General features: G+C 36.2%; 1 pseudogene; it reads left to right on the top strand.

Annotated features, from left to right (window-relative positions):
• The first annotated feature begins 9,295 nt into the window (after positions 1–9,295).
• LOC105241847 lies at positions 9,296–12,325 on the top strand (annotated as a pseudogene).
• Positions 12,326–21,977: the final 9,652 nt, after the last annotated feature.

The raw sequence follows: 21,977 nt of genomic DNA, 5'->3' as shown, positions 1-21,977 counted from the left end.
TGGTCAATCTCCAAAAAAGGAGAAAAGAAAAAGCCCTAGTTGGAGAATGCTGGACTCGTTCCTGCCAGCCTTAGGAGTACGTAGTTGCTGAAGGAGTTTGTCAAAATTTGCTTCCATTTTTGGGCCTTGTCACTCATTTTAATAGCTCATAGTAGCTATGCTCCACCCTCTTTCACATATTCTGCAATTTTTGAGCATAAGAAAAATAAATTAAGAAAGATTTATAGGGGGAGGGACTGCTGCTGGCAGATGGTGAAAATAACTGTCAGGAGAGGGGATAGGTGAATTTAAGAGCAGTTGATTAGAAAAACCTTAGCACTTGGTATTTGGCATTGCAAAAACATGTTGGCATCTTTTTTTTTAATAGAATTTGATTTTAATTGTCTGGTGCAGACTCTCTGATATAATTAGACAACAAATAGACAACATTTTGGTGGAAAAAACAAAACAAAACAAAACAAAGCCATGAGGTTTGGAGCCAGATATCCATGATTTAAATTATGTCAGTTTAGTGATTATGTGGCCTCAGATAATTAACTTATATGTTGGCATCTTTTATTTCATTTTATTGTCAAAGCTTCTTTTAAAATAAGAAGGACTCATGAACTGTATATATTTGCTCTTCCTTTGATATTCTGTGGAAAAACTAGAATTTCTGTATAGCCTATTCTTCATGCTTTTAAAAAAAATTTGTTTATTATGGGCTCTGAGAAACAAACTGAGGGCTTCAGAGGGGAGGGGGGTGGGGGAATGGGATAGGCTGGTGATGGGTAGTAAGGAGGGCACGTATTCCATGGTGCACTGGGTGTTATACGCAACTAATGAATCATCAAACTTTACATCAAAAACCAGGGATGTACTGTATGGTGACTAACATAATAAAAAAATATTATTATAAAAAATTTTTTGTTTAAATTCAATTAGCTAACATATAGTATATCATTAGTTTCAGATGTAGTGTTTAATAATTTATCAGTTGCATGTAACCCCTAGTGCTCATCACATCATGTGCCCTCCTTAATGCCCATCACCCAATTACTCCATTCCCCCACCCACCACCCACCTCCCCTTCCACAACCCTCAGTTTGTTTCTTACAGTTAAGAGTCTCTCATGCTTTTTTTTCCTCTCTCTCTCTGATGACTTCCCATTCAGTTTTCCCTCCCTTCCCCTATGATCCTCTGAACTGTTTCTTATATTCCACGTATGAGTGAAACTGTGTGATAATTGTCTTTCTCTGTTTGACTTATTTCGCTTGGCACAATACCCTCCAGTTCTATCCACATCAATGTAAATGGTAAGTATTCATCCTTTCTGATGGTTGAGTAATATTCCATTGCATATATACCACATCTTCTTTATCCATTCATCTGCTGATGGACATCCCAGCTCTTTCCACAGTTTGGCTGTTGTGGACATTGCTGCTATTTTCATTTTTTTTTAATTTTATTTATTTATTTGACAGAGATAGAGACAGCCAGCGAGAGAGGGAACACAAGCAGGGGGAGTGGGAGAGGAAGAAGCAGGCTCATGGCGGAGGAGCCTGACGTGGGGCTCGATCCCGGAATGCCGGGATCACGCCCTGAGCCGAAGGCACATGCTTAACCACTGTGCCACCCAGGCGCCCCTTCATTGTTTTCTTGAAACATTTATTTTACTGTCCTCTTTCCTGTAATTCACAGATCTTGTCACCTGTATCGTTTAACATGCTTGAATTCCACCCACATTTCTCCTTTTGTACTTCTAGTCCTAAATTTATCTCTCCAGTTCAGGGCTCTCTACTGAGCATGGAGTGTATGTATCTAGCTCCTTCTATATTTCCACTGAATATTTCAGAGGTCCTTTAAATTAATCCTACCCCTACCCAAGCTCACAATCTTCCGTAAACCTGGTCCTTTTCCAGTGTACCCAATGTCTTACATCTAGTGCAAGCCGGAAACCTTAACAACGTTTCTGAATCTTTCCACTCTGACATTTCATAGCCAATTACCAAGTCTTGCTAATTATACTTTTTAAAATATCTCAAATCCAATAATTTTTTTCCTATTCTTTTTATTGTATCTATATGAGATGATGGATGTTAACTAAACCTACTATGGAATCCTTTTACAACATACGTAAATCCAACCATCATGCTGTACACCTTAAGCTTATACAGTGATGTATGCCAATTCTTTCTCAATAAACTGGGGAAAAACATACACGAATATCCCCTATTTTTCTTTTGTGGGCACTGCAAGTATCCAATATTTTTTTTCTTAAAGATTTTATTTATTTATTCATTTATTTATTTATTTATTTATTTTTAATGATTTTTTTATTATATTATGTTAGTCACCATACAGTACATCCCCGGCTTCCCATGTAAAGCTCGATGATTCATTAGTTGCGTATAACACCCAGTGCACCATGCATTACATGCCCTCCTTACTACCCATCACCAGTCTATCCCATTTCCCCCACCCCCCTCCCCTCTGAGGCNTCTATCCCATTCCCCCACCCCCCTCCCCCCCGAGGCCCCCAGTTTCTTTCTCATAGTCCATAGTCTCTCATGTTTCATTCCCCCTTCTGATTACCCCCCCTTTTCTTTATCCCTTTCTTCCCCTACCGATCATCCTAGTTCTTATGTTCCATAGATGAGAGAAATCATATGATAGTTGTCTTTCTCTGCTTGACGTATTTCACTTAGCATTATCTCCTCTAGTGCCGTCCATGTTGCAGCAAATGTTTTTAATCCATTTCTGCTATCACTTTCTTATTCCCTGTCTCCCTCATGTCTTACATTGGCTATAGTAAAAGCTTTCTAATATAATTCCCTACCTCTAGTCTTTCCTCCTTCCAACCGAAACCAGCATGGCTTTTCAAAAAGGTAAATATCTTTTCACTCTCCTGCTCAAGAATCTTTGATGGCTCCCCATTGTCTTTGGCATGGTTTTAAAAACCTGCTTCCTGATTTTCTTTTTGGCCTCATTTTCTACAAAATTCTTTATGCATCCTATGATACAGCCACACTCAATTGCTGTCTGTACCCCAAGTATACTGTACATCCTCATACCTCCATGCCTTCTTTCTTCTTTGGACTAACTGACCGAATTCTAAGTAGCCTTTAAGATTCAGCTCAAAGGTCACCTCCTTTATAAAATAGTCTCAATTACCCTACCATCCTGAACTCCTTCCTCACCCCTAACCCCCACGAAGTTAGACATTTCCTTTTCATTACTTCTATAGCAGATTGTACATAATTGAATATAGCATATATCCCACAACATTTGAATGTTATACCATTCTATTCTCTACACTAGATGGGACATCTTTGAGGACAGAGATAATATTTATTTTATATTCTCTCCACACAGTAGGGTCTGTATATATGTTTGTTGAATGAAGAATGAATAATATACTTTATCCTTTTTAGCCACAGTTTCTCTTCATTCTTTTAATTAGTTTTTAGGCTTTGGAATTTCCATTTTTCCCCCAGTGGAGCTTAGTCCTCAAGACCATGATTATTGTAGCCTTTTAATTCCCCTTCCTTTTAAAAAGACTCTATGATATATTTTATAGCTATAGCTTAACTACTTTTTATGTATAAAGCTTAGCCAATAGGCTCTAAAAATGTTTCATGATGACAGTTTAACACATTCAAAGATCAGGTAATGCTGTATTTCCTCACCTATATGCTATTCTTTTGGGTAGAGATCTTTTCTGCTGCACCAGAATTATAAATCCCTGTTTGTTTTTAAAACATTCTGCAAGACTCTTCCTCAGTCTTGTCTTACCTTATTTCTTGTTGCTTCTTAATTTTTTAATGTCTTCATAAATCCATCAAGTTTTACTTTATGAGTACGATATCTGATGATTCTTTGTACAAAGCTTTCCTGATTGTACTTTTTTTTATCTTGACCTTTAGCTTCCATCTCTTTCTTTACTACATTCTTTTTGCTTTCTTTTTTTTTAATCACTGGAAAGGTTTTAATTAGCATATGTGCACATTTATTTTTTATTTTTTAATAGTTTTTATTTTGTTATATTAGTCACCATACAGTACATCCCCAGTTTTTTTTTTGTAGAAATTTATCTTTCATGTATTTATTCAATGTACCCGTAGAGAGCAAAAGAAGTCATGTTCCTATTTAACAACCTCACTTGTCTACTTTTCCAGCACTTTCTTTTTTTTAATTTTTTTTTATTATATTATGTTAGTCACCATACAGTACATCCCTGGTTTCTGATGTAAAGTGCGATGATTCATTAGTTGCGTATAACACCCAGTGCACCATGCAATAACATCCCCATTTTTTGTTGCAATGTTCCATGATTCATTATTTGCATATAACAGCATTTATGGAACATAAGAAATAGGAAGATAGGTAGGAGAAGGAAGGGAAGAATGAAGGGGGGGTAAAGAGAAGGGGGAATGAACCATGAGAGACTGTGGACTCTGGGAAACAAACTGAGGGCTTCAGAGGGGAGGGGAGTGGGGGATTGGGATAGGCTGGTGATGGGTATTAAAGAGGGCACATATTGCATGGTGCACTGGGTGTTATACGCAAATAATGAATCATGGAACATTGCATCTTTTTGCTTTCTTATACAACGTTTCTGTATCTTTTTTTAACGATTTTATTTATTTAATTGAGAGAGAGAGAGAGCGAGTGAGCAGGGGGGAGGGGCGGAGGGAGAAGCAGGGTCTGACAAGGGGCTGGATACCAGGACTCTGGGATCATGACCTGAGCCCAAGGCAGATGCTTAACCAGTTGAGCCACCCAGGTGCCCCTTCTTTCTGTATCTTTGACCTGCTACAAATTCTGTGTTACTTCTTTCCTTCTGAGAGCTCTTTCCTTTCCTACCTATTTTTTCATATGGGCTGGTTCCACATAAAGATGGTCCCCAACTTAAGATTGTTTGATGTATGATTTTTTGACTTTTTGATGGTGCAAAAGAAACAAGTATTCAGTAGAAACCATACTTGGAATTTCAATCTTTTCCCAGGCTAGTGATATGTGGTACAATCCTCTCTTATGTTGCTGGGAAGCAGCAGTGAGCCACAGCTCCCAGTCAGCCATGTGATCATAAGGGTAAATGACCAATACTCTTATCATTCTGGACCCGTACAACCATTCTGTTTTTCACTTTCAGTACAGTATTTAATAAATTACATAAGATATTTAATACTTTATTATAAAATAGGCTTTGTGTTAAATGATTTACCCAACTGTAGACTAATCTAAGTGTTCTGAGAACCTTTAAAGTAAACTAGGCTAAGCTATGATGTTTGGTAGGTTACGTATATTAAAAGCATTCTTGACTTATGATAATTTTAACTTATGATGGGTTTATCAGGATCTAACCCTGTTTTAAGTTGAGGAAGATTTGTGTGGTGAGGTCCATCTATCTCTTTCATTTGGTATTCCTTTGTGCCCCTCCTACCCAGCCCCACACATATAAATTTCTTCATGTGCTTTCTTCCTTTTTTCCTTTGTGTAATTTTAGTCTCTTATAAAGCAATGGAAACCCATCACATTTCATCAGATGTTCTGCTTGCTCATCTGTAGTCATTGTGTTTCCTTGTCTTTGCTTGTTCCTTTGTCCTTATTTCTCTCTCTATTTCTTGCAAAAGTCCCCTTCTTTATCTTGCATTCACTGGCTGTTCAGTGTTAGTTTATCTTTCATTCCCAAACTCTTGCAATAGACCCAATTTATTAAACCTCTTGATATATGATAAAGGATCATAACAAACCAATAGAATAAGAAATAGATTATTTTGCGATGTTGAGAAAACTGGCTATTTGAAAAAAAGGGGGCACCTGGGTGGCACAGCGGTTAAGCGTCTGCCTTCGGCTCAGGGTGTGATCCTGGTGTTGTGGGATCAAGCCCCACATCAGGCTCTTCCGCTATGAGCCTGCTTCTTCCTCTCCCACTCCCCCTCCCTGCTTGTGTTCCCTCTCTCGCTGGCTGTCTCTATCTCTGTCAAATAAATAAATAAAATCTTTAAAATAAAAAAATAAATAAATAAAATAAAGTTTATTTATTAAAAAAAAAAAGAAAAAAGCCTCACCTCCCATCATGCGCTAAAATAAACTCTAGATTAATTCATTAGCTAAGTGAAAAAAATGAAATCATAAACGGCTAGAATAAAATATAAACAAAAATGTAACTGATAACTAGATGGAGATAACTTCCAATCCATAAAAGCAATGAGGAAATCGCCGAGTAAAAGTTTACTATATTTAGTGTATGTTGTATTTTCCATACAACAAAAAGAGTAAAAATAATAGCACAGTCATAAAACAAGTTAAAAATATTTCCAATAAATATGACCAAAATTAATGTTCTTGATATAGTTAACTAACAAGAATGTAACAAGAACGATACTTTGTTGGCAAAACATGCAAACAAAACAGTTTACAAAAGAAATTAACATCAAATATAGTAATTAAAGAAATGTAACCTCAGTAATATTTCTCATGTAGTACTGGTATAGATAAAGTGAGATGGATATTTTCATATATTGGGAGGAGTGCAAGCATCCTTTCTGAAAAGCAATCTCTGTGTGTGTGCATACACATATGTATATGTAACACACAACATTTATGAAACCATAAAATGTTCACATTACAACCTTTTGAGAATGTATCCTAAGAAAAATCAAACTATATATAGACAAGAAAAGCCCACAGCAGCATTTTTTATAATGGTACAAAGTTGGATAACTAAATATTTACCAACAGGGAGATGTTTATATACATCCAAAAATGGAATATAATGCAGCTATTAATAGCCATGTTTTCAAAAAACATTCACTTCCTGGGAAGATATTAATATAATAGGTATTAAAATGCAGATATGCAACTACAAGTGCAAACTTATGCTAATTTAAAAAAGATACACCTTGTGAAAGGAGTCCAGTACATACATCAAAGAGTTGGTGATGGTGAGGTTATAGGTGATTTTAATTATAGAAGTATTTCCCAATAACTTTCAATTTTTCTTATGGCCATATTTTACTTCTAAAATCAGATAAATGACAAGCATGATTTATGAAGGAAAATTTATGACTCTGCCTGCTTTCCCTTTGTGGACATGCTCCTGGATAATTTACATTGCTTTGGAATTTTTAATTTTTTATTAAAAATTGCTAGTGTTTTTTCCCCCACTCTCTTAGCTCTGATTTTACCCCCAAATTTCTTAAGAGGCACTGGTCCTTTTTTAAAATATGTTCTCTAAAATCAAATTTCTTTACTGATCTGAAGATCATATTTGACTATGAATCTGAATTATTGCAAGTATATCTCTTGGAAACATTCCAATTAAAATATTAATTGGGACACTCACCACCAATTTTCTGCATAACTCCTTTGTGAAGTGAATTCATAAGAGAAATTTCTTTTGAAGACATTCTCCTGTTGTCCTCCTTCATCCCCCCTTTTTAAAAAAGATTTTATTTATTTATTTGAGAAAGAGAGAGATAACAAGAGAGAGCAGAGCAGGAGGGAGGGGCAGAGAGAGAAACAGTCTCCCTGCTGAGCGGGGAGCCCAACGTGGGACTCCATCCCAGGACCCTGGAATCATGACCTAGGCTGACGGAAGCCACTTAACTGACTGAGCCACCCAGGCGCCCTCCTTCATCCCTTTTAAAAGTCTTTCCTCCCTTTTTCCTTGTCTCACTTTCTCTTCCCTCTCCATTCTCTTTCTCTGGTTTCTCTTCCCCTCCTTTATCTTTTCCTGCCTGTCCCTTTCCTTCACTTCTTCTCTGACCAACTATATCTACTTTACTTTCTTTGTTTACTCTTCTCCATTTATCTTTGTTTTATGCTAGTCTTACTTTTTCCTACATGAATTCTTTTGATTTTCCAGTCAATTCTCTGTACCCTACTTATCTATCAGTCCTAAAGATTGATGCATTGGACATACTGTTTATAGACTGGCATAACCTTTCTTCTTTTTTTCCTATTAAGAAAAAAATCATTTTTGTAACTTGATCACCATTGGCCACTGGAGTTTGATGGTTATGTTGCTGATACATGTTCATTTTACTTTCCACTATAACTCTTAGACTCTCTTGTGATTTCATTTTACATTGGTGCATTTGATTCTTCGTTCCTTTGTGAATCACATTACATTTATGAATGCTTTATTGAATCTTATTTTATTGATTTCTGCTCATTTAAGAATTTTATCCTGCTTGTACTCTATTTTTATGCCTATCCTGCAATGTGCAGGAACACCTGCAAATTTTATTAGGCATCCTCCACCTTCTACTCTCTGAGTAGTAAATAAAAATATTGAATTGTATTGAACTCAGAGTGGACCCCCAAGGGACCTATCTGACATCTTCACCCAATGCAGTATTGAACTGTCAGGAACAACTTCTTGTGCTTGATTTGTTTTAACTAGATCTGTATCTAAACTATTCATCTTATGACACTTCCATCTAATTCATCCTTTTAAAACGTTTTTGCTAGCCCAAGTCTCCACCAACTTTTTCTTTTTTTTTTTTTAAATTAGTAAACCTATCCTCTTGAAGGAAGGATTGAATTATAATTTCACATGATTTGTTTTTGACAAACTCATGCTACCTGTTACTTGTCTTTTTATTTCTTTCAGGTTTACATTGATCATTATCAACAGCTTCACATACTGTGTTAGCTGTTCATTGCAATGATTCAGTGGCGAATTTATTGATTTATTGCCTTCTGGAGTCATGTTATTATCTCCACACAGCCCTCCTATACTTTCTGAAGATCTTGGTTGCTCAACAGGCTACTAAAATAGCTGCCTTTTTATCTATACAACTTATCTTGGTTTCAAAGGATCATCTCATGGTCCATAATACAGGCTATGGCCATAAAGTATTTTCTGTTCTTCCTAGTGAGTGTTCAGTTCTAAAACATTCCATTTGTAAATTTATTGAGTAGAGTTGGTTCTCTATTTTTGCTTTACATTTGTTTCTCAAGATCAGATATTTATTTTGGAGGCATCTCTATAATTCCTATTCCAACCCCTACTGCCCCACAAATAAAGCCCTTAAAATTATTTGTACGATAGAAAAGGACTTTTTTTTTATAACCAAGGGGTGACAAAGACATTTCTAACTATAGTGTAAAATAAAGAAGCCATAGAAGAAAATATCGATAATATTGGTTTCTTAAAAATAATAATAAAAAATAATGGCGAGAAGTGGTGGGGCTGACTGGCCGTGCAGGGCAGCTGGCTCAGGAACTGCCTCACGTAGCCTGATGGGTGTCCCTGTTGTGGTACTGCTCAGGCTCGGGCTGGCCTGGAGGCCAGTGATGGTCCATGGATGCCCCTAAGGAGCCGCTGCTGCTGGTGACCTACACCATGGAAAACAAACCCATTGTCACCTGTGCTGGAGATCAGAATTGATCTACCTCTATTTATCCAATGCTTCCCCAGCAGCTTCCAAAAGAACAGATAGAATGGAGAAGGTACTATGGCTGGGTTTCAACGATGATTTACCTAGAATCTAACTTTGTTCAATTCAAAGGGGAACTGCTGCTCTTACTTTACCCTTTCTTCATATTTATTGGATGGAATGCTGTGATACTGGTGTATAAAGTTACAGTAAAAGACGACCTTACCAAGTGGAATAATGTTCTGAAAGGTCATAGCCCTGTGGACTAGCTAATACTGGTGGTTAAAAACTGAATGAGAAGAAATCAGAGAGGGAGACAAACCATGAGAGACTCTTGACTCCAGGAAACAAACTGAGGGTTGTGTAAAGGGAGGTGGGTGGGGGGCTGGGGCAAATGGGTGTTGGGCATTAAGGAGGGCACATGATGTGATGGGCACTGGGTGTTGTATGCAGCTGATGAATCATTGAACACTACATAAAACCTGGAGATGTACTATATGTTGGCTATTTGAATTTAAATAAAATAAAGTTTAAAAAAAATAAAATGATGCCAAGAAAAAAAAAACAACAAAAAACAAAGCCAAATTTCTATTGTGGACAAAATAAGAAATGTGTTTTTTTTGTATTAAACAGCGTGGCAGGTGTTTCATTCTCTCCAACCCCTTAAAGGACTCTTCTTGAACTCAGGAATCCTTGGAATATTTTCCTTACCAAACTCAGGACATTGCCTCTTATGTCTTTTACCAAAAATCTAGGCAAGTTTGAGGATGACCTGAGAACCTTGAGAGAGAAGAGGACTGAGCCAGGCTGGAGCTTTTGTATTTCATGGTTCAGGAGGAACTTGCCTTTATATTCAATATGCTGTAGCAATTTGAAGATGCCCTGGTACAATATAATGTACTGGATGCCCTGTTTTCTCAGTATGTTGTCAGCTTTGGTTCTGGGGATGGTGCCAACTGTCTGACTTTTTTCTGCCAGCCGGTGAAAAGCTGGAATGGATTGATCTTCCAAAAGTCCATAGACAAAAATAGTCCTTAAATTTGTATGGAACCAAAAAAGGCCCCGAATCGCCAAGGAACTGTTGAAAAGGATAAGCAAAGCTGGGGGCATCACAATGCCGGATTTCGAGCTGTACTACAAAGCTGTGATCGCAAAGACAGCATGGTACTGGCACAAAAACAGACACATAGACCAATGGAACAGAATAGAGAACCCAGAAATGGACCCTCGGCTCTTTGGGCAACTACTCTTTGATAAAGCAGGAAAAAACATCCGGTGGAAATAAAGACAGTCTCTTCAATAAACCGTGCTGGGAAAATTGCACAGCTACATGCAAAAGAATGAAACTTGACCAGTCTCTCACACCATACACAAAAATAAACTCCAAATGGATAAAAGACCTCTATGTGAGACAGGAATCCATCAAAATCCTAGAGGAGAACATAGGCAGCAACCTCTACGACATCGGCCAAAGCAACCATTTTCATGACACATCTCCAAAGGCAAGAGAAACAAAAGAAAACATGAACTTGTGGGACTTCATCAAGATAAAAAGCTTCCGCACAGCCAAGGCAACAGTCAAAAAAACTAAGAGGCAGCCCACTGAATGGGAGAAGATATTTGCAAATGACACTACAGATAAAAGACTGGTATCCAAGATCTACAAAGAACTTCTCAAATTCAATACACGAGAAACAAATAAACAAATCATAAAATGGGCAGAAGATATGAACAGACACTTTTCCAATGATGACATACAAATGGCTAACAGACACATGAAAAAATGTTCAAAATCATTAGCCATCAGGGAAATTCAAATCAAAACCACACTAAGATACCACCTTACGCCAGTTAGAACAGCAAAAATTGATAAGGCATGAAACAACAATTGATGGAGAGGATGTGGAGAAAGGGGATCCCTTCTACATTGTTGGTGGGAATGCAAGTTGGTACAGCCACTCTGGGAAACAGTGTGGAGGTCCCTTAAAAAGTTAAAAATTGAGCTACCCTATGACCCAGTCATTGCACTACTGGGTATTTACCCCAAAGATACAGACGTAGTGAAGAGAAGGGCCATATGCACCCCAATGTTCATAGCAACATTGTCCACAATAGCTAAATCGTGGAAGGAGCCGAGATGCCCTTCAACAGATGACTGGATTAAGAAGTTGTGCTGAGGGCTTCAGAGGGGAGGGGGGTGGGGGAATGGGATAGACTGGTGATGGGTAGTAAGGAGGGCACGTATTGCATGGTGCACTGGGTGTTATACGCAACTAATGAATCATCGAACTTACATCATAAACTAGGGATGTACTGTATGGTGACTAACATAATATAATAAAAAAAACATTAAAATAAAAAAAAGTCCATAGACACGGAGAAGTGTGAATTGATACAGAGGCTAGAAGCCACTCGGTTAGATCTGTGCATTTACCTGTTTTCTCACCAGTGCACCTTGCTCCTCTTCCTGTAGAGCCTGTGGGAGGTGGCTCAGTATGCCCTTGTGTAGCTTCACTACTGTATGCAGGAACTGATGCTTTTAGAAGTCTGTTCCACAGGGTGCTCTGGACTGCTGACTTGGAGGTACTGCAGAGGATAGAAGGTTCTTGTGACTAAGTGGAGATAGACTCAAACATTGCCTACACTGTGGGTTAATGGAGTTGTGCTACAGAAATGCTAAAGTCCTTGGGCTGTGTGGACTTGTGTCAGAAAAAGGACCTAACTCAGAGGATCTCAACGGGATAGTTGATCCTTTGGCAGGTTTGGGAGCTGAGTGACCTGAAACATCCAACACAGCTCAGAGTCCTTGTAAGAAATTCAAAGAAGCATTTTCATCAATAGAAGCTTTTGAAAAACACTACTTAGATATGTCCCATGCTGCCATCAAAATGCACACTGGCATTGGGAAGATCCTGTCTGCTAATTTCATTGGAAAGCATCCTGTAGTTTTACATGTAATTGATTTTGAACTTTTCCTTGAGTTTCAAACATTTCACACCTGTAGTAAAAGAAGGCTTGTTATGTATGGGATTAATAAGAAGTATAAATAAATTTGTAGAATGAAAAATGTAGAATCTGTCAACCAATCATCATCAGTTTTTTTTTTCAATTGCTTCTGAAAACTAGATGGAGAGATTTTCAGCTTGCTACCTTTAATCCTTACTGTTGATCTTTATGTTTCTTTTATTTAATTAAATTAATGTAATGTACTTCTATTATATATGCAGGTGGCATATATATGTAGGTGGTATATATAACATATATGATATATAGTATTATAATTGTATTTAATTAAAGAATTATGAGGAAATAAAGAATCTATATACAGTGGGATAAACTGGGATCCAGATTCTTTTTTTGGGAGGAGGATCCTGATTCTTAAGTATTTTGTTACATAATATTTTCTCCAGTTTGTATCAGTTGCCTCTTGTGAGGACTGAAAGCCTCGAGGTCAGTGATGTAAAGTACCTTCTATGATTTAAAATACCTGTTACATCCATGAGAGAGGGGTGCTCTATGACTGACTGAGATACAATGTGCCCAAATACTGCAAATGTTGCCCGTCTAGCTCCAGTTTTGGAGTTGGGTTCCAGAGAAAACACCCAGAACTTACATAATTCTCATGTGTTTGATAAAATCAGCTTATCAAAGAGAAGAAACCCCAGCCGGCAGTGTAATTGCTGTTTCAAAGCCCTGGAAAGGGATATAAATTATAAGGGAAAATATGTTTACATTTCTCAAATGTGTGTTTGAAATGCTAACTTGAAATCTGTAATTAAAAGTAATTTTATTAGATAAAACAAAAAAATCATGGCGAAACCACTAAAACAAAAATTAAAAGATAAGTGGAAAACTCAAAAATTTACTTAAAATTTATATCCATGATAAGCTACTCTTCCTAATATACAAAGAATTTCCACAATTGGGTTAGAGAATATCAAAAAAAATCAATTGAAAAATATGAAATGACTATTTTTTTTTAAAGATTTTATTTATTTATTTGACAGAGATAGAGACAGCCAGCGAGAGAGGGAACACAAGCAGGGGGAGTGGGAGAGGAAGAGGCAGGCTCACAGCAGAGGAGCCTGATGTGGGGCTCGATCCCAGAACGCCGGGATCACGCCCTGAGCCGAAGGCAGACGCGTAACCGCTGTGCCACCCAGGCGCCCCTGAAATGACTATTGATAGACATTTCATAGAAAAAGCTCTTAAACATAGGAAAAGATAATGATCTCATTCATAATTACAGAATTGCAATGAGATACCATTTTCACTTCTTTGGCAGATATAAAAAAAGTTTGATAACATTCTGTTAGTATGCCTGTGAAAAACAGACAATCTTACTTATTGGTGGAATGTAATTGGTTCAATACTTATGGAAGACAGTCTGTCAAAATCACAATGTATATATCCTTTAACCTAACAACATCTTTTCCATGAACTTATTGTACAAATACACTATGACATTTGTAAAATGAGACATATGCTGCATTAGCCATTGTGGAAATGTTTGTAATAGGAAATGATTGGGCCAAACCTAAATTTCCATTGGTAGAGGACTAAACAAAATATGGTATACTGATACAATGAAATACCATGAAACATTTCTTAAAGCACTTGATTGAGGTGTGATTGATATACAAAAAGCTGCATGTATTTGTAATGTACACAACTTAATAAGTTTGGAGATAAGCATACACCCGTGAAACCATCACCACTAACTATACCATAAACATATCCATATCATTCAAAAGTTTCCTCCTATCCCCTTTTATTATTTATTTATTTATAAGACAGTTTTTTTCAGAGCAGTGTTAGTTTTATAACAAAATTAAGAGAAAATTATGAGATTTCTCATATATCCCCTGCCTCTACACATGCATAGCCTCCCTCATTATCAGTATCTGTCACCAGAGTGATACATTTGTTACAATTGATTAACCTACATTGATACATCATGATCACTCCCATTCCATAGTTTACATCAGAGTTCACTCTTGATGTTGTACATTTTATGGGCTTGAACAAATGTATGATGACATGCATCTATTATTATAGTGTCACATATAGTATTTTCACTGTCTTAGAACTCCTCTGTGTTCCACTTATTCCCCCACCCTTTGTCTCCCACAACCCCTGGAAGCCACTGATCTTTTTAATCTCTTCATAGTTTTGCCTTTAGATTATCATAGAATTGGAATCATATAGTAGGTAGCCTTTTTTTTTTTTTACATTGGCTTCTTTCACTTAATAACGTGCAATAAAGGTCCTCCATGTCTTTTCATGGCTTGGTTGCCCATTTCTTTTCAGCTTTGAATAATATTCCATTGTCTGGATGTGCCACAATTTATTTATCTGTTCACCTAGTAAAGGACATCTGAGTTGCTTCCAAGTTTGGGAATTATGAATAAATCTGCTATAAACATTCATGTGCAGGTTTTTGTAGTCATAGGTTTTCCACTCCTTTGAGTAAATACCAAAGGGAACAATTATTGGATTGTATGGTAAGAGTACGTTTAGTTTTGTAAGAAAAAGACAAACTGTCTCCCAAAGTGGCTGTACCATGTTGCATTCCCACCAGCAGTTAATGAGGATACATATGTCCCTATTGCTCCACATTGTCACCATCATTTGGTGTTGTCAGTGTTCTGGTTTTAACCATTTAATAGGTACGTAGTGGTATCTTATTGTTGTTTAAATTTGCATTTCGTTGATGATACATGATGTGAGCATGTTTTCATATGCTTATTTGTCATCTGTATAGCATGTTTGACGAGGTGTCTATTAAGGCCTTTGGCCCATTTTTAATTTGATGAGATGCCTGTTTAGGCCTTTGGCCCATTTTTAATTGTTTATTTTCTTACTGTTGAATTTTGAGAATTCTTTGTATATTTTGGATTAATAGTTCTTTATCAGATGTGGTTTTTGCAAATATTTCCTCCAAGTCTGCAGCTTTTCTTCTCATTCTTTGACAGTGTATTTTGCAATGCAGAAATTTTTATACTTACTTTTGTGGTAAGAACACTTAACATAAAGTCTACCTTCATAAAAAAATTGAAAGTATACAATACAGTATTGTCAACTATTGTCTTTAAGATGTAAAGTAGATCTCTAGAACTTACTTATCTTATATAACAAAATTTATACTCTTTGCTATTACCTCCTATTTTTCCCTCCCTTAGTCCCATTCAACCACTATTCTACTTTCTGTTTCTATGAGTTTGAGTATGTAAGATTTATTATGTAAGTGTTATCATGTAATATTTGTTCTTCTGTGTCTGACTTATTTCATTTAGCATAATGTGCTCTAGGTTCATCTGTGTTGTTGCAAATGTTATGGTTTACTTCTTTTTAAAGGTAGAATGATAGTCCATTATATGTATATATCACATTTTCCTTATCTATTCATTTGTCAGTGGACATGTAGGTTGTTTTTACCCCTTGACTAGTGTAGATAATGCTACAATAGACAGTGGAGTGCAAATATCTTTTTGAGATCCTGCTTTCAGTTACTTTGGAATATATACCCAAAGGTAAGATTGCTGGATTGTATGGTAGTTTTATTTTTAATTTCAGGAGCCACCATATTGTTTTTCACAGCGGCAGCATCAATTTACATTCTTACCAACAATGTAGAAGGGTCCCCTTTTCTCCACATCATTGTCAACACTTCTTATCTTTTATCTATAATTTATTTTATTTTTGATAATAGTCATCCTAAAGGGTATGAGATGAAACCTCATTGTGGTTTTGATTTGCATTTCCTTGATGATTAGTGATATTAAGCACCTTTTCATATACCTGTTTGCCATTTGTATGTCTTCTTTTGAGAAACATCTATTCGAGTCTTTGTCCATTTTTTGCCTTTTCACTTTGTTGATAATTTTCTTTGCTGTTAGAAGCTTTTTAGTTTGATGTAAGACCACTTGCTTATTTTTGCTTTTGTTGCCTTTGCTTTTGGACAGATCTATAAAGTCATTTCTAAGACTGACATCAAAAATCTTATCATCTATGTTTTCTAGGAGCTTTACGGTTTCAGGTTCTTTTAGGTCTTTAATCCATTTTTGTTAATTTTTATGTATGGTTTAAGAAAGTGGCCCATTTTCTTTCTTTGCATGTGGCTGTCTAGTTTTCCCAACACTGTTTATTGGAGATACTGTCCTTTCTCCACTATATATTCTTGGGTCTTTGTCGTAAATTAATTGACCATACATCTGTGAGTTTATTTCTGGTTCTCCATTCTGTTCCATTGATTTATATGTCTGCTTTTTATACCAATACCATCCTGTTTTGATTACTGTAGCTTTGTAATATAGTTTGAAATCAGGGAGCATGATGCCTTCAGCTTTTTCTTCTTTCTCAAGATTACTTTGGCCATTTGGGGACTTTTGTGGTTCTATGCAAATTTTAGGATTATTTGTTCTATTTCTGTGAAAAATGACATTGGAGTTTCATAGGAATTGCATTGTGTCTGTAGACTGCTTTGGGTAGTATGGCTATTTTAACAATATTAATTCTCCCAATCCATGAGCATGGAATATCTTTTCATTTGCTTGTGTCATCTTTAATTTCTTTCATCAGTGTCTTTATAGTTTTGAGTATACAAGTCTTTCATCACCTTGGTTAAATTTATTCCTAGGTATTTTACTCTTTGATACAATTGTAAATGGGATTGTTTTCTTAATTTTCTTTGTGATAGTTTATTAGTATATAGAAATGCAAAAAAAAATTTGTATATTGATTTTGTATCCTGCAATTTTACTGAATTCATGTATTTGTTTTAACAGTTTTTTTGGCTGTGTCTTTAGGGTTTTATATATATAATATTATGTCATCTGTAAATAGTGATAGTTCTACTACTTTCTTTTTTTTTAAAGATTTTATTTATTTATTTCACAGAGAGAGACAGCCAGTGAGAGAGGGAACACAAGCAGGGGGAGTGGGAGAGGAGGAAGCAGGCTTCTAGTGCAGAAGCCTGATGTGGGGCTCGATCCCATAACGCCGGGATTACGCCCTGAGCCGAAGGCAGACGCTTAACGACTGTGCCACCCAGGCGCCCCTACTACTTTCTTTCTAATTAGGTTGCCTTTTATTTCTTTTTCTTGCCTAATTGCTCTGGCTAGAACTTCCAGTACTGTGTTGAATAAAAATAGTGAGAGTGGGAATTCTTGTTTTATTACTGATCTTAGACTAAAACCTTTCAGCTTTTCACCATTTTTTTCATATAAGTACATATTTCTATAAATTTCCCTCTTAAAACTGCTTTTGTTGCACTCTACAGATTTTTGTATGTTGTGTTTCATTTTTATTTATCCCAAGATATTTTTTGATTTCCTTTTTTGATTTCTTTTTGATGCAACTCTTGTTCAAGGGTTTATTGTTAAACATCCTGTATTTGTGATTTTTTTCTGTTTTCCTTTAGTTATTGAATTCAGTTTCATTCTGTTGTGGCTGGAAAGATAGTTGGAGTGATTTTACTGATTTAAAATTGTTGAAGGGGGAATGAACCACAAGAGACTGCGGACTCTGGGAAACAAACTGAGGGCTTCAGAAGGGAAGGAGGGTGGGGGGTTGTGATAGGCCAGTGATGGGTATTAAGGAGGGCACATATTGCATGGTGCACTGGGTGTTATATGTAAAAAATGAATCATGGGACATTGCATCAAAAACTGGGGATGTACTGTATGGTGACTAATATAACAAAATAAAAATTATTATAAAAAATAAAATAAAATTGTTGACTTATTTTGTGGCCTAGTATGTAATCTATTCTATAAAATATTCTGTGTGTGTTTAAGAAAAATGCATGTACTGCTGCTGTTGGGTAGAATGTTCCATATATGTCTATTAGGTTCATTAGGTCTATAGTATTGTTTAAGCCTAGAGTTTCCTTATTGATTTTCTGCCTATATGATCTATTCATTATTGAAATGGGTATTAAAGTCTCCTATTACTGTATTGCGTGCTCTCTCTCTCAGTTCTTTCAGTTTTTCCTTTATATTTTTAGGTGCTCTGATGTTGGGTGCATATATGTTTGCAATCGCTATATCTTACTTTTGAATTATTAAAATTTTATCATTGTGTAATATCCTTCTTTGTCTTTTTTGACAGTTTTCGACTGTCTATTTATTCTGATATAAGTATAGCAATGCCTGCTCTTTTTTGATTATCATTTTCATGGTATGTCTTTTTCCATCCCTTCACTTCCAGCCTATGTGTGTCCTTAAATCTCAACTGAATACTTATAGATAGCTTATACTTAAATATGGGTTTTTATCCATTTAGCCACTCTGTATCTTTTGATTGGTGAAATTAATCCATTTACATTCAAAGTAAATATTGATAGGTGAGGGTTTACTACTGTCATTTTGTTAATTGTATTCTGTTTTGTAGTTCTTTTTTTCCTCTCTCTTTTGCTGTCTTCCTTTGTTATTTGATAATATTTTTGTAGCGGTATACTTTGGTTCTTTTCTTTTTACATTTTTTTTAAAGATTTTTTATTTTATTTATTCAACAGAGATAGAGACAGCCAGCGAGAGAGGGAACACAAGCAGGGGGAGTGGGAGGGGAAGAAGCAGGCTCGCAGCGGAGGAGCCTGATGTGGGGCTCAATCCCAGAACACTGCGATCATACCCTGAGCCGAAGGCAGATGCTTAACCTCTGTGCCACCCAGGCGCCCCTTTTCTTTTTACATTTTTGTATTGACCATATTTTTTTGTGTGTGGGTACCATAACATATAGATAATGCATTTTGTAATTATAACAGTCAATTTTAAGCTAACAAGCAGACTTCAATATTATACAAAAATTTTAGTTTTTACTCTTTCCCCCTGCGCATTGTTATTGATGTCAGAATTTACTCTTTCTGATATGTATCCACTAACATATTTTTGTGGTTATAGTAATTCTTAATAATTTTGTCTCTTAACTTTTATGCTAAGGCTAAAAGTAACTTATGAATTATCATAACATTATTGCATTATTATGTATTTTTCTATATATTTAACTTTACCATAGAGATTTATACTTTTTATTTTTTTGTTTTTCATTATTTTTTACTTTTGTTTTCATTCAAGATTTTATTTAAGTTCAAGTTAGTTTACATATAGTGTAGTAGTAGTTCTAGGGGCAGAATGTAATGATTCATCAGTTGCATGTAACACCCAGTGCTCATTACATCAAGTGCCCTCCTTAATGCCCATCACCAAATTATCTCATCCCCATACCCAACTTCCCTCCAGCAACCTTCAGTTTGTTCCCTATCTTTAAGAGTCTCTTATGGCTTTTCTCCCTCTCTGTCTTTATTTTATGTTATTTTTCCTTCTTTTCCCTTCTGTTAATGTGTTTTGTTTCTTAAATTCTGCAAATAAGTGAAATCCTATGGTATTTGTCTTCTCTGACTGACTTATTTCAGTTTTTTCCATCCAAGGTGTTGCAAATGGCAAGATTTCATTCTTTTTGATGGCTGAGTAATATTTCATTGTACATTTATACCACATCTTCTTTATCCATTCATCAGTTGATGGACACGTGGACTCTTTCCATGTTTTGGACATTGTGGACACTGTTTCTATAAATATTGGGGGGGCATGTGCTCCTTTAAATCACTTTGTTGCAATTGCTAGGTTGTAGGGTAGCTCTATTTTTAACTTTTTGAGGAACTTCTATATGGTTTTCCAGAGTGGCTGCACCAGTTTGCAGTCCCACCAACAGTGTGAGAGGGTTTCCCTTTTTCTATATCCTTGCCAACATGTGTTCTTTCTTGAGTTGTTAATTTTAGCCATTCTGACTGGTGTGAGGTGGTATCTTCATTGTGGTTTTGATTTGTATTTCCCTGGTGGCTAGTGATGTTGAGCATTTTTTTATGTGCCTGTTGGCTATTTGTATGTCTTATTTGGAGAAATGTCTGTTCATGTCTTCTACCCATTTCTTAACTGGATTTTTTATTTTGGGGGGTTGAGTTTGATAAGTTCTTTATAGATTTTGGATACTAGCCCTTTATCTGATATGTTATTTGCCAATATCTTCTCCCATTCGGTGGGTTGCCTTTTAGTTTTGTTGATTGTTTCTTTTGCTGTGCAGAAATTTTTTATCTTGATGAAGATCCAATAGTTCATTTTTGCTTTGGTTTCTGTTGCCTCCAGAGACATTTCTAGGAAGAAGTTGCTGCAGCTGAGGTCAAGAAGGTTGCTGTCTGTGTTCTCCTCTAGGATTTTGATGGATTCCAGTCTCAGATTTGATCTTTCATCCATTTTGAATTTATTTTTGTGTTTTATTCTTCTGCATGTTGTATCCAATTTTCCCAACACCATTTGTTGAAAAGACTGTCTTTTTTTCCATTGGATATTCTTTCCTGCTTTGTCAAAGATTTATTGACCATATAGTTGTGTGTCCATTTCTGGGTTATCTATTCTGTTCCATTGAACCTATGTGTTGATTTTTGTGCCAGTACCATACTGTCTTGAATATTACAGCTTTGTAATACAGCTTCAAGTCCGGAATTGTGATGCCTCTTGCTTCGCTTTTCTGTTTCAAGTTTTCTATGCCTATTTGGGCTCTTTTCTGGTTCCCTACAAATTTTAGAATTGTTTGCTTCAGCTCTGTAAAAAATGCTGGTTGTATTTTGATAAGGATTACATAAATGCGTAGATTGCTTTGGGAAGTATAGAGATTTTAACAATATTTGTTCTTCCAATCTATGAGCATGGAATGTTTTTCCATTTCTCTGTGTCTTCCTCAATTTCTTTCATAAGTGTTCTATAGTTCTCAGAGTACAGATCTTTTACCTGTTTGGTTAGGTTTATTCCTGGGTATCTTATGGTTTTTGTTGCAATTGTAAATGGGATCAATTCCTTGATTTCTCTTTCTGTTGCTAAATTATTGGTGTATAGCAATGCAACAAGACTTCTGTTGCATTGATTTCATATCCTGTTACTTTGCGACATTCTTCTATCAGCTCTAGCAGTTTTTTGGTGGGTTCTTTGGGTCTTTTTCTTCATAGAGTACCACATTGTCTGTGATGAATGAAAGTTTGACTTGTTCCTTGCTTTTATTTCTTTTTGTTGTCTGATTGCTGAGGCTAGGACTTCCAGTACTATGTTGAACAACATAGTGGTGAGAGTGGACATCCTTGTGGTATTCCTGACCTTAGGGGGAAAAGCTCTCAGTTTTTTCTCATTGAGGATATTAGCTGTGGATCTTTCATATATGGCCTTTATGATGTTGAGGTATGTTCCTTCTTTCCCTATTTCATTGAAGGATTTTATCAAGAAAGGATGCTGTATTTTGTCAAATGCTTTTTCTGCATCTATTAAGAGGATCACATGGTTCTTATCCTTTCTTGTATTGATGCGATGTACCATGTTGATTGATTTACAGGTATGAACCACCCCTGCAACCCGAGAATAAATTCCACTTGGTTGTGCTGAATAATCCTATCAATATACTGTTGGATTCAATTTGCTAGTATCTTGTGAGAGTTTTTACAACCATGTTCATCGGGGATATTGGTTTGTAATTCTCCTTTTTAGTGGGGTCTTTGTCTGGTTTTGGAATCAAGGTAATGCTGGCCTCATAGAATGCATTTGGAAGTTTGCCTTCCATTGC

Source organism: Ailuropoda melanoleuca, unplaced genomic scaffold (genome assembly GCF_002007445.2).
Source record: "Ailuropoda melanoleuca isolate Jingjing unplaced genomic scaffold, ASM200744v2 unplaced-scaffold9814, whole genome shotgun sequence".
Lineage (NCBI taxonomy): Eukaryota > Metazoa > Chordata > Mammalia > Carnivora > Ursidae > Ailuropoda > Ailuropoda melanoleuca.
The sequence above is the reverse complement of the archived record's forward strand: the minus strand, read 5'-3'. Positions and strand labels throughout refer to the sequence as shown.